Below are 14,716 nucleotides of genomic sequence, written 5' to 3'. Positions count from 1 at the left end.
CCTTGTAATCTTCGAATTTAAGCCATATAACTCTGGAATTTGAACCTTGTAATATTTCAAGCTTTTGTGGTACAATCGTTGAAATGGCATCGTATGAGACTCGTATATTGGTAGCACTATTTTGACCTTAATATGCAATGGTCTTAGATTTTATTAACCATTCTCGAATCTGTTATCTTGTCGGTCTCACAGCACACGATCTGTATAGCTAACTTGACTGCGATCTTTGACATTATTGCACACAGTTGGTTTCTTCAACTGTGTGACCCTGTAGAGCACATAATTAATTATCGCACTCGAGTGTCCATCATCACCCTTCTGTGTAACTTTGACCTCATCACACATGGGTAAACTTATGACCGAAGTCATTCCACACAATTTGTTTTTACAAAGCCTTTTGCCAATAAACGCCCACGATTTGTCCCTCTTCTAGCCGACGCATGGCCAAACTAGCCGCACAGGAAGCTTGTGCGGTAAACTACACGGTAGCGCGGGAATAGGCTCACCGATGATACATTTGGCACCTCTTCGAGCCCACGCGTGGTCAAACGAAACACGTGCGGTGCGGTGATGTCAAGCGTGCATGGGAATCATGGAGCACTCCATCCACATCATGGAGCTGTTGCTTGCCGAGGAGAAGTACAAGGTGGTCGGGTTCGACCTCGAGTACACCCACGCTCGTGCCGGGTCTCGTCCCAAGGTCGTCGTTGCCTAGATGTGCGTGCACCACCACATCCTCGTCTACCACTACTGCCTAGCCACAAGGTCTTGCGAGCGTTTCGCCAGGTTTGTCAACAGCCCCCACTACATGTTCGCTATGGTGGACATCACCAACAATGTAAAGGCGCTCGAGTATTAGGGCATCATCTGCCAGAATCTTGTTGACATCCAGGGCCAATGCAAGATCTGGGGCAGCAAGGAGCATGAGAAGGACTCACTGGTTCACCTCGCCGAGGCCATCATCGACCCCTACTACAGAGACATGAAGGATTCCTGCAACAAGGACAAGCGTGCCTGGCACTCGGCCTGGATGGAGATACTCGAAAAAGCTCACGTCGTGTAGGCGGCCAAGGAGGCATACATGAGCTATGACATGTACAGGCGGATCGTTGACATGAGGAAGTGCCTCCTTCCCCAAAACGGCCAGGGATCCAGTCAGAAGTAGAGCAATGGCAAGCGTCATCGCAACAATAAGTAGATGATTAGATCCTCGTTTCTCCTAGTTTAGTATGCATGTAATTGCTTACTTTGGTGTGTGGAAATGTTATGTGTGTAGTCACTTGTGTAATTGTATGCTTAATTTGGTTTTGCAATGCTGTCTTTTCAAGTATACTTTTTGATGCTCTGCAGACAGAGCAAATCACATCACACACGGACTAAACAATGGAACCCGTCGGTGATGATTTCATCAATCATTGACAATTGTATATCAGCAATCGTTTGCTGACAACACACACGGCTTGTTAACAGGAATCGTCTGTGTTGTTATCGGTCTTCCCACACATTTCCGATTACATACATGTTTGCCGTGTATCACACATATCTTGTTAAGTTGAATCGTTTCTGTTCTCTTGGCTCAACGCAAACAGTTCATCCGAGTGAACCGCATGTCGTATATCGCACATACCTTGATCTGGCTGACCGTTTCTTTTTTGTTCCCTAATCACAACCAGTTCATCCGAGTGAACCGTATGCTGTATATCACACACACCTTCATCTGGCTGCCCATTTCTTTTGTGCCTCCTCATCGCAAACATTTAATTGAACTGAACCATATGCCCTGCATGGCACACGCAACTAAAATCTGAACCGTGTTTGATGCATCCATCATTGCAAACATTTTGCACATTTTTTGACGGGTTTTTTACACCACCATTTGCGATTATTGCATCGCACACAGTTTTGTCAAAGGGTCTCCGATCGTAGTGTTGCGTTAGCAGCATCCTGCAGTAGTGCTTGTCCGAGATTCGATCGTCGGTATCTCCATACCTAGTTCAATCTCGTTACCGGCAAGTCTCTTTACTCGATCCGTAATACATCATCTTGTAACTAACTTCTTGGTTATTTTGCTTGCAAGCTTCTTGTGATGCTGTAGTACCGAGAGGGCCCAGAGATACCTCTCCGTTAAAGGGAGTGATAAATTCCAATCTCGATCCATGCCAACTCAATAGTCACCTTCGGAGATACCTGTAGAGCACCTTTATGATCATTGCATTGTGACGTTTGATAGTAGACAAGGTATTCCTCCGGTATCCGGGAGTTGCATGATCTCATGGTCAAAGGAATATGTATTTGACATTAAGAAAGCAATAGCAATAAACTAAACGATCATATGCTATGCTAACGGATGGGTCTTGTCCATCACGTCATTCTCCTAATGATGTGATCCCGTTATCAAGTGACAACACATGTCTATGGTAAGGAAAACTTAACCATCTTTTGATCAACGAGCTAGTCTAGTAGAGGCTCACTAGGGACACGGTATTTGTTTATGTATCCACACATGTATTTAAATTTCCGGTCAATACAATTCTAGCATGAATAATAAACCTTTATCATGATCAAGGAAATATAATAATAGCCACTTTATTATTGTCTCTAGGGCATATTTCCAATAGTCTCCCACTTGCACTAGACAATAATCTAGTTCACATTGCCATGGATTAACACCCAATGAGTTCTAAGGTGTGATCATGTTTTGCTTGGGAGAGAGGTTTTAGTCAACGGGTCTGCAATATTCAGATCCATGAGTACTTTGCAAATTTCTATGTCTACAATGCTCTACATGGAGCTACTCTAGCTAATTGCTCCAATGTTCAATATGTATCCAGATTGAGACTCAGAGTCATCTGGATCAGTGTCAAAGCTTACATCGACGTAACCCTTTACGACAAACTCTTTGTCACCTCCATAACCGAGAAACATTTCCTTAGTCCTCTTTAGGTATTTAAGGATAATTTTTTTACTATTGTGTAGTGATCCACTCCTGGATCACTATTGTACCCCCTTGCCAGACTCATGGCAAGGCAGACAACAGGCCTGGTACATAGCATGGCATACTTTGTAGAACCTATGGCTGAGGCATAGAGAATGGCTTTCATTCTCTCTCTATCTTCTGCCGTGGTCGGGCTTTGAGTATGTACTTTGTGAAAGTCCTATTAAGCATCTTCAGAACTTTGTACAGCTTGCAACACAGGCAAGTACCCTTTCTTTGACTAGTCCATTTTGAACTTCTTCAGAACTTTGTCAAGGTATGTGCTTTGTGAAAGTCCTATTAAGCGTCTCAATCTATCCCTATAGATCTTGATGCCCAATATATAAGTAGCTTCACCGAGGTCTTTCATTGAAAAACTCTTATTCAAGTATCCTTTTATGCTATTCAGAAATTCTATATCATTTCCAATCAGCAATATGTTATCCACATATAATATCAGAAATGCTATAGAGCTCACACTCACTTTCTTGTAAACACAGGCTTCACCGTAAGTTTGTATAAAACCATATGCTTTGATCACCTCATTAAAGCGTATATTCCAACTCCGAGATGCTTGCACTAGTCCATAGATGGATCGTTGGAGCTTGCACACTTTGTTAGCACCTTTAGGATCGACAAAACCTTCTGGTTGCATCATATACAACTCTTCTTTAAGAAACACGTTAAGGAATGCAATTTTGACGTCCATTTGCCAGATTTCTTAATCATAAAATGCGGCAATTGCTAACCTGCTTCAGACAGACTTAAGCATCACTACGGGTGAGAAAGTCTCATCATAGTCAACCACTTGAACTTGTCGAAAACCTTTTGCGACAAGTCGAGCTTTGTACACAGTGATATTACCATCAGCGCCCATCTTCCTCTTGAAGATCCATTTATTCTCAATGGCTTGCTGATCATCGGGCAAGTTCACCAACGTCCATACTTTGTTCTCATACATGGATCCTATCTCAGATTTCATGGCCTCGAGCCATTTATCGGAATCTGGGCTCATCATAGATTCTTCATAGTTTGTAGGTTCGTCGTTGTCTAACAACATGATTTCCAGGACAGGATTACCATACCACTCTGGTTCGGAACGTGTTCTGGTTGACCTACGAGGTTCAGTAGTAACTTGATCTGAAGTTTTATGATCATCATCATTTGCTTCCTCTCTTGTTGGTGTAGGCTTCACGGGAATGGTTTTCTCTGATGTACTACTTTCCAATTCGAGATCAAGTACAACTACCTCATCAACTTCTACTTTCCTCCCACTCACTTCTTTCGAGAGAAACTCCTTCTCTAGAAAGGACCCATTCTTAGCAACATAGATTTTGCCTTCGGATCTGTGGTAGAAGGTCTACCCAATAGTTTCTTTTGGGTATCCTATGAAGACACACTTCTGCAATTTGGGTTCAAACTTATTAGGCTGAAGCCTTTTGACATAAGTGTCGCATCTCAAAACTTTAAGAAACGATAGCTTAGGTTTCTTGCCAACCATAGTTCATACGGTGTCGTCTCAACGGATTTAGACGGTGCCCTATTTAACGTGAATGCGGATGTCTGTAATGCATAACCCCAAAATGATAAAGGCAAATCGGTAAGAGACATCATAGAATGCACCATATCTAATAAAGTACGATTAGGATGTTCTGACACACCATTACGATGTGGTGTTCCAGGAGGCGTGAGTTGTGAAACAATTCCACATTGTCTTAAATCAAGGCAGAACTCGCACTCAAATATTCTCCTCCGTGATCAGATCATAGAAACCTTATTTTCTTGTTACGATGATTCTCCACTTCATTCTGAAATTCTTTGAACTTTTCAAATGTTTCATACTTGTGTTTCATCAAGTAGACATGCCCATACCTACTCAAATCATTTGCGAAGGTTAGAAAATAATGATACCCGCCACGTGCCTCAACACTTATTGGACTGCATACATCAGTATGTATTATTTCCGATAAGTCATTAGCTCGTTTCATTGTTCCGGAGAACAGAGTTTTAGTCATCTTACCCATTGATGTCTACTACGCAACTTTATTCTTGTAGACACGTGTTGGGCTTCCAAGTGCAGAGTTTTGTAGGACAGTAGCAGTTTTCCCTCAAGTGGATGACCTGAAGATGGTCCCTCTCAAACGACCCTGCAACCAAGTACAAGAAATCTCTTGTGTCCCCAACACACCCAATACAATGGCAAATTGTATAGGTGCACTAGTTCGGCGAAGAGATGGTGATAAATGTGTAATATGGATGGTAGAATTATATTTTTATAATCAGAATAAATTAAAACAGCAAGGTAGCAAATAGTAAATGGGCACAAAAACAGTGTTTCAATGCTTAAAAACAAGGCCTAGGGTCCGTACTTTCACTAGTGCAATCTCTCAACAGTGCTAACATAGTTGGGTCATATGATTATCCCTCAAAGTACAATAAAGAATCACTCCCGAGTTCCTATTAGCGGAGAACAAAAGATAGGAAATGTTTGTAGGTACGAAGCCACCTCAAATCTATTCTTTCCGATCGACCTATTCAAGAGTTCGTACTAAAATAACACAAAGCTATTGTTTCCGTTCGATCTATCCTAGAGTTCATACTAGAATAACACCAAAGCATATTCATATTCATAATACTCAATCCACACAAAGAACTATAAAGAGACCCCGAAGTTTCTACCGGAGAAAAACGTGCATCAACCCCTATGCATAGATTACCCAATATCGCCGCAGGAATCCGCGAGTTGAATGCCATAACATATATCAAGTGAATCAATAAGATACACCAATTCTCACCTCAAGTATTCATACCGCAAGACATATATCATGTGTTCTCATCTCTGAATATTCAATCCGATATGACAAAACTTCAAAGGGTAAAGATTCAATTCATCACAACAAGAGTATAGAGGGGAGAAACATCATATGATCCGACTATATTAACAAAGCCCATGATATAAATCACGAGAGAGAGAGAGATTAAACACATAAGGGTGGACTACTCCCTCCTCATCGTGGTGGCCGCCGGGATGATGAAGATGGCCACCGGAGATGATTCCCCCCTCCGGCAGGGTGCCAAAACGGGTCTAGATTGGTTTTCGGTGGCTACAGAGCATTGCGGCGGCGGAACTTCTGCTCTAGGTTAACCCCCAAGGGTTTCGAAATATTTGGGAATTTATAGTGCAAAGAAGGGGTGCGGGAGGCCACCGAGGTGGGCACAACCCACCTGGGTGCACTAGGGGGGCCTGGCGCGCCCTGGTGGGTTGTGACCCCCCTCGGGGCACCCCCAGGTGCTGCTCTGGCCCAATGGATGTCTTCTGGCCCATAAAAAATCCCTGTGGAGTTTCGTTGCGTTTGGACTCCATTTGGTATTGATTTCCTGCAATGTAAAAAACAAGCAAAAAACAGCAATTGGCACTGGGCACTGGGTCAGTAGGTTAGTCCCAAAAATGATATAAAGTTGCTATAAAAAGATTGTAAAACATCCAATAATGATAAAATAATAGCATGAATACTTTATAAATTATAGATACGTCGGAGACGTATCACCCATGAGGCATGGTTCGCAAGTATCAAATGATTCAAAATCAAGTGACTCCAAAAGTCCATCCGCATGGACTTTCTTCATGCATTTTACACCAATATGACCTAAACGGCAGTGCCACAAGTATGTTGCACTATCATTATCAACTTTTCATATTTTGGCATCAATATTATGAATATGTGTATCACTAAGATCGAGATTCAACAAGAATAGACCATTCATCAAAGGTGCATGACTTTAAAAGATGTTACTCATATAAATAGAATAACCACTATCCTCTAACTTAAATGAATAACCGTTTCTCATCAAACAAGATCCATATATAATGTTCATGCTCAACGCTGGCACCAAATAACAATTATTGAGGTCTAAAACTAATCCCAAAGGTAGATGTAGACGTAACGTGCCGACGGCAATCACATCAACCTTGGAACCATTCCCCATGCACATCGTCACCTCGTCCTTAGCCAATCTTTGTTTATTCCGCAGCTCCTATTTCGAGTTACAAATATGAGCAATCGAACCGGGTATCAAATACCCAGGCCCTACTACGAACATTAGTAAGTAACACATCAATAACATGTATATCAAATATACCTTTGTTTACTTTGCCATCCTTCTTAACTGCCAAGTATTTGGGGCAATTCTACTTCCAGTGACCATTTCCCTTGCAGTAGAAGCACACAGTTTCATGCTTGGGTTCAGCTTTGGGCTTCTTCACGGGAGCGGTAACTTGCTTGCCATTATTCTTGAAGTTCCCTTTCTTTCCCTTGCCCTTTTTCTTGAAACTAGTGGTCTAAATAACCATCAACACTTGATGCTCCTTCTTGATTTCTACCTCCGCCAATTTCAGCATGGCGGAGAGCTTGGGAATCGTTTTCGTCATCCCTTGCATATTATAGTTCATCACTAAGCCTATGTAACTTGGTGGCAGTGACTGAAGAACTCTGTGAATAACACTCTCAACTGGAAGATCAATTCCGAGCTGAGTCAAGTGGTTATGATACCTAGACATTTTGAGTATGTGTTCACTGAAATAACTGTTCTCCTCCATATTACAGCTAAAGAACTTGTTGGAGACTTCATCTCTCTCAACCCGGGTATTTGCTTGAAATATTAACTTCAGCTCTTGGAACATCTCATATGCTCTGTGGCGTTCAAAACGCTTTTGATGTCCCGGTTCTAAGCCGTAAATCATGTCACACTGAACTATTGAGCAGTCATCAGATCGAGCCTGCCAGACATTCATAACATCTGCTTTAGCTCCTGCAGCAGGTCTGTCACCTAGCGGTGCATCAAGGACATAATTCTTCTATGCGGCAATGAGGATAATCCTCAAGTTACAGACCAAGTCCGTGTAGTTGCTACCATCATATTTCAACTTAGCTTTCTCTAGGAACGCATTAAAACTCAAGGGAATGGTAGCACTAGCCATTGACCTACAACATAGATTTGCAAAAGCTATTAGGACTAACTTCATGATAAATTTATTTCAATTAATTAAATTACTAATGAACTCCCACTTAAATCAACATCCCTCAAGTTGTCTAAGTGAAACATGATACAAATGAACTAACCCAAGTTCGATCATCACGTGAGATGGGGTAGTCTTCCGTGGTGAACATTGCTACCTCTTGAGCATGCGTTGGTTTTCCCTTGAAGAGGAAAGGGTGATGCAGCAAAGTAGCGTAAGTATTTCCCTCAGTTTTTGAGAACCAAGGTATCAATCCAGTAGGAGGCCACACGCAAGTCCCTCGTACCTACAAAAACAAATAAGAACCTTGCAACCAACGCGATAAAGGGGTTGTCAATCCCTTTACGGCCACTTGCAAAAGTGAGATCTAATAGAGATGATAAGATAATATTTTTGGTATTTTTATGATAAAGATTAAAAGTAAAGATTGCAAAATAAACGGCGACAGAAATAGCTAGTTGATGAAAGATGAATATGATGGAAAATAGACCCGGGGGCCATAGATTTCACTAGTGGCTTCTCTCAAGATAGCATAAGTATTACGGTGGGTGAACAAATTACTGTCGAGAAATTGATAGAAAAGTGCATAGTTATGAGAATATCTAGGCATGATCATGTATATAGGCATCACGTCCGCGACAAGTAGACCGAAACGATTCTGCATCTACTACTATTACTCCACACATCGACCGCTATCCAGCATGCATCTAGAGTATTAAGTTCATAAGAACAGAGTAACGCATTAGGCAAGGCAACATGATGTAGAGGGATAAACTCAAGCTATATGATATAAACCCCATCTTTTTATCCTCAATGGCAACAATACAATACGTGTTGTTTCCCCTTCTGTCACTGGGATCAAGCAACGCAAGATTGAACCCAAAGCTAAGCACTTCTCCCATTGCAAGAAATGTCAATCTAGTAGGACAAACCAAATTCATAATTCGAAGAGACTTGCAAAGATAATAAATCATACATAAAAGAATTCAGAGGAGATTCAAATATTGTTCATAGATAATCTTGATCATAAACCCACAATTCATCGGATCTCGACAAACACACCGCAAAAAGAATTACATCGAATAGATCTCCAAAAGATCGAGGAGAACATTGTATTGAGATCCAAAGAGAGAGAAGAAGCCATCTAGCTAATAACTATGGACCCGAAGGTCTGTGGTAAACTACTCACACATCATCGGAGAGGCTATGGTGTTGATGTAGAAGCCCTTCGTGATCGATTCCCCCTCCGGCGGAATGCCGAAAAAGGCCCCAAGATGGGATCTCACGGGTACAGAAGGTTGCGGTGGTGGAAATAGGGTTTCGTGGTGCTGCTAGTTGGTTTCGGGGTATATGGGTATACATAGGAGGAAGAAGTAGGTCGGTGGAGCTGCGAGGGGCCCACGAGGGTGGGGGCGCGTCCAGGGGGGCAGGTGCGCCTCCTTGCATCGTGGCCTCCTCGCTTCTTTCTTGACGTCCACTCCAAGTCCTCTGGATCACGTTTAATCCAAAAAGCACTCTCCCGAAGGTTTCATTCCGTTTGGATTCCGTTTGATATTCCTTTTCTGCGAAGCACTGAAATAGGCAAAAAAAACAGCAATTTGCACTGGGCCTTGGGTTAGTAGGTTAGTCCCAAAAATAATATAAAAGTGTATAATAAAGCCCATTAAACATCCAAAACAGATAATATAATAGCATGGAACAATCAAAAATTATAGATACATTGGAGACGTATCAAGCATCCCCTAGCTTAATTCCTGCTCGTCCTCGAGTAGGTAATGATAAAAACAGAATTTTTGATGTGGAATGCTACCTAGCATATTCTTCATTGTAATTTTATTTATTGTGGCATGAATGTTCAGATCCGAAAGATTCAAGATAAAAGTTTAATATTGACATAAAAATAATAATACTTCAAGCATACTAACTAAGCAATCATGTCTTCTCAAAATAACATGCCCAAAGAAAGTTCATCCCTACAAAATCATATAGTTTGGTCATGCTCCATTTTCGTCACACAAGAATGCTCTCCTCATGCACAACCCCGATGACAAGCCAAGCAACTTTAGTAATCTGAAACTTTTTTCAACTTTCATGCAATACATGAGCGTGAGCCATGGATATAGCACTATGGGTGGAATCGAATATAATGATGGGGGTTATGTGGAGAAGTGATAACCCACAAGTATAGGGGATCGCAACAATTTTCGAGGGTAGAGTATTCAACCCAAATTTATTGATTCGACACAAGGGGAGCCAAAGAATATTCTCAAGTATTAGCAGTTGAGTTGTCAATTCAACCACACGTGGATAACTTAGTATCTGCAACAAAGTATTTAGTAGCAAAGTAATATGACAGTAGTGGTAACGGTAACAAAAGTAACGGTAGCAAAAGTAATATTTTTGGTGTTTTGTAGTGATTGTAACAGTAGCAACGGAAAAGTAAATAAGCGAAGAACAATATGTGAAAAGATCGTAGGCATTGGATCGGTGATGGAGAATTATGCCGGATGCGGTTCATCATGTAACAATCATAACATAGGGTGACACAGAACTAGCTCCAATTCATCAATGTAATGTAGGCATGTATTCCGAATATAGTCATACATGCTTATGGAAAATAACTTGCATGACATCTTTTGTCCTACCCTCTCGTGGTAGCGGGGTCCTAATGGAAACTAAGGGATATTAAGGCCTCCTTTTCATAGAGTACCGGAAAAAAAGCATTAGCCCATAGTGAATACATGAACTCCACAAACTATGGTCATCACCGGGAGTGGTCCCGATTATTGTCACTTCGGGGTTGCCGGATCATAACACATAGTAGGTGAGTATAGACTTGCAAGATAGGATCAAGAACTCAAATATATTCACGAAAACATAATAGGTTCAGATCTGAAATCATGGCACTCGGGCCCTAGTGACAAGCATTAAGCATAGCAAAGTCATAGCAACATCAATCTTAGAACATAGTGGATACTAGGGATCAAACCCTAACAAAACTAACTCGATTACATGATAGATCTCATCCAACCCATCACCGTCCAGCAAGCCTACGATGGAATTACTCACGCACGGCGGTGAGCATCATGAAATTGGTGATGGAGGATGGTTGATGATGATGATGGCGACGAATCCCCCTCTCCGGAGCCCCGAACGGACTCCAGATCAGCCCTCCCGAGAGGTTTTAGGGCTTGGCGGCGGCTCCGTACCGTAAAACGCGATGAATCCTTCTCTCTGATTTTTTCTCCCCGAAAGTGAATAAATGGAGTTGGAGTTGAGGTTGGTGGAGCGTCAGGGGGCCCACGAAGTAGGGTGCGCGCCCAGGGGGGCAGGCGCGCCCCCACCCTCGTGGACAGGGTGTGGCCCCCCTGGCGTGGATTTTACTTCCAGTATTTTTAATATTTTCCAAAAAGATGTTCCGTGGAGTTTCAGGTCATTCCGAGAACTTTTGTTTCTGCACATAAATAGCACCATGGAAAGTCTGCTGAAAACAGCGTCAGTCCAGGTTAGTTCCATTCAAATCATGCGAGTTAGAGTCCAAAACAAGGGCAAAAGTGTTTGGAAAAGTAGATACGACGGAGACGTATCAACTCCCCCAAGCTTAAACCTTTGCTTGTCCTCAAGCAATTCAGTTGACAAACTGAAAGTGATAAAGAAAACCTTTTACAAACTCTGTTTTCTCTTGTTGTTGTAAATATGTAAAGCCAGCATTCAACTTTTCAGCAAAGATTATGACTAACCACATTCACAATAACTCTTAGGTCTCATGTTTACTCATATCAATGGCATAATCAACTAGCGAGCAATAATAATAAATCTTGGATGACAACACTTTCTCAAAACAATCATGATATGATATAACAAGATGGTATCTCGCTAGCTCTTTCTAAGACCGCAAAACATAAATGCAGAGCACCTTTAAAGATCAAGGACTGACTAGACATTGTAATTCATGGTAAAAGAGATCCAATCATAGTCATACCCAATATAAATTAATAGTAATGGATGCAAATGACAGCTGCGCTCTCCAGCTAGTGCTTTTTAATAAGAGGGTGATGACTCAATATAAAAGTAAATAGATAGGCCCTTCGTAGAGGGAAGCAGGGATTTGTAGAGGTGCCAGAGCTCAGTTTTAAAGCAGAGATAAATAATATTTTGAGCGGCATACTTTCATTGTCAACATAACAACCAAGAGATGGCGATATCTTCCATGCTACACACATTATAGGCGGTTCCCAAACAGAATGGTAAATTTTATACTCCCCCTCCACCAACAAGCATCAATCCATGGCTTGCTCAAAACAACGAGTGCCTCCAACTAGCAACAATCCCAGGGGGCGTTTTGTTTGCAATTATTTTGATTTAGTTTGCATAAAGCATGGGACTGGGCATCCCGGTGACCAGCCATTTTCTCGTGAGTGAGGAGCAGAGTCCACTCCTCTTGAGAATAACCCGCCTAGCATGGAAGATACAGACAGCCCTAGTTGATACATGAGCTATTCGAGCATACAAAACAGAATTTCATTTGAAGGTTTAGAGTTTGGCAGATACAAATTTACTTGGAATGGCAGGTAGATACCGCATATAGGAAGGTATAGTGGACTCATATGGAATAACTTTGGGGTTTTAGGGATTGAATGCACAAGCAATATTCCTGCTTAGTACAAGTGAAGGCTAGCAAAAGACTGGGAAGCGACCAACTAGAGAGCGACAACAGTCATGAACATGCATTAAGATTAATGAACATTGAGTACAAGCATGAGTAGGATATAATCCACCATGAGCATAAATATCGTGAAGGCTATGTTGATTTGTTTCAACTACATGTGTGAACATGTGCCAAGTCAAGTCACTTAAATCATTCAAAGGAGGATACCACCCCACTATACCACATCACAACCATTTTAATAGCATGTTGGCACACAAGGTAAACCATTATAACTCATAGCTAATCAAGCATGGCACGGGAAACTATGATCTCTAATTGTCATTGCAAACATGTTTATTCATAATAGGCTGAATCAGGAACGATGAACTAATCATATTTACAAAAACAAGAGAGGTCGAGTTCATACCAGCTTCTCTTATCTCAGTCAGTCCATCATATATCGTCATAATTGCCTTTCACTTGCACGACCGAACGATGTGAAAATAATAATAAGAGTGCACGTGCATTGGACTAAGCTGGAATCTGCGAGCATTCAATAGACAGGAGAAGACAAGGCAATATGGGCTCTTGGTTAAATCAACAATTATGCATATAAGAGCCACTTCAACAATTTAATTATGGTCTTTCTCCTATCGACCCCCAAAGAAAAGAAAAGAAATAAAAACTATTTACACTGGAAAGCTCCCAACAAGCAAAAGAAGAACGGGAAATCTTTTTGGGTTTTTCTTTTTAACTATTACTACTACAACAAGAAAAGTAAACTAGCTAGAAGCTACACTAATTTTTTTGGTTTTTCTTAAGGTTTAACAAACACACAAGAAGAAAGAAAAAAAAGAAAATAACCTACTATGGATAATACAATGAAAAAGTATGAGCACCGACATCTAGCAATGAGTGTGTGTGAACATAAATGTAATTTCGGTGGGAAATACGTACTTCCCCAAGCTTAGGCTTTTGGCCTAAGTTGGTTCATTGCCACAGATGGCCTGGCGGATATCCATAGTTGTAGCCGAGGTCGTACTGAGATGCGGCAATTATTGCCTCCTGGGCTGCAGTGTGGCGGCGAGCTGCCTCCGCCCTCCTCTTGTACTCATCTGCCTCCTCTCTGGTAATAACATATCTTCCTTTTGCCTGATAATCAATGAAGGCAGGAACAGGGAGAGTAATACAGACAGCACGACGTCTGTCAAAGATTAAGCGATACTGGAGAGGTGATTCATTCCTCTCAACAAACTGGTGGTGAACCATAGCATTAAAGTCTAGGTAAGCAGGAGGCAATTCAATATCATCATCACGTATGGTTACACCAAGAAAATCAGCTAAGCGGGTTGCATAAATTCCACCGAAGAAATCTCCATTAAATCTATTATTATGCAACCTACGTGCAACAATGGCTCCCAAAGTATAAGATTTGTCTCCTAACACAGCACTCCTAAGAATACTGAGGTCGGGGACACACATATGACATGCTTCATCTTTACCATTTATGCACCTACCTATGAAGAGAGAAAAATAATGTATAGCAGGAAAATGAATGTTCCCTATGGTAGCTTGTGCTATATCTCTAGATTCCCCCACAGTTATACTAGCAAGAAAATTTCTAAATTCAGATTTGCAGGGTTCACTAGCACTACCCCATTGTGGAAGTTTGCAAGCAGAGGTAAAATCCTCTAAGTCCATGGTATAAGATTTTTCATAAAGATCAAACAGGATAGTTGGAGAATTACGTGAAGATGAAAATTCAAACCTCCTCACAAAGGAACTAGTGAGATAGTGGTACTGGCGGCATTTTTCTGCCTCGAAGCTCACAAGATCAGCGTTACACAGATATGTGTTAAATTCTTCCTTGATTCCCGCTCGATCCATAAAGTTTTCTGAAGGCCATTAATAGGGCCGCACTGGAGCGTCCCTTCGTGGCTCATCGTCAGCATCACGCATTGCGAGCCTGGGTCCTTGCTTCCTTGAAGAACCACCTTGGTACATTTTCCTAAGCATACTTCTTCCTCTGAAAAATTTCTGAAATTTTTAGTAACTTCAAATGAAAGTGAACCAAGCT

This window comes from Triticum aestivum, chromosome 1D (assembly GCF_018294505.1).
Source record: "Triticum aestivum cultivar Chinese Spring chromosome 1D, IWGSC CS RefSeq v2.1, whole genome shotgun sequence".
Lineage (NCBI taxonomy): Eukaryota > Viridiplantae > Streptophyta > Magnoliopsida > Poales > Poaceae > Triticum > Triticum aestivum.
This window is presented reverse-complemented; position numbering follows the sequence as displayed.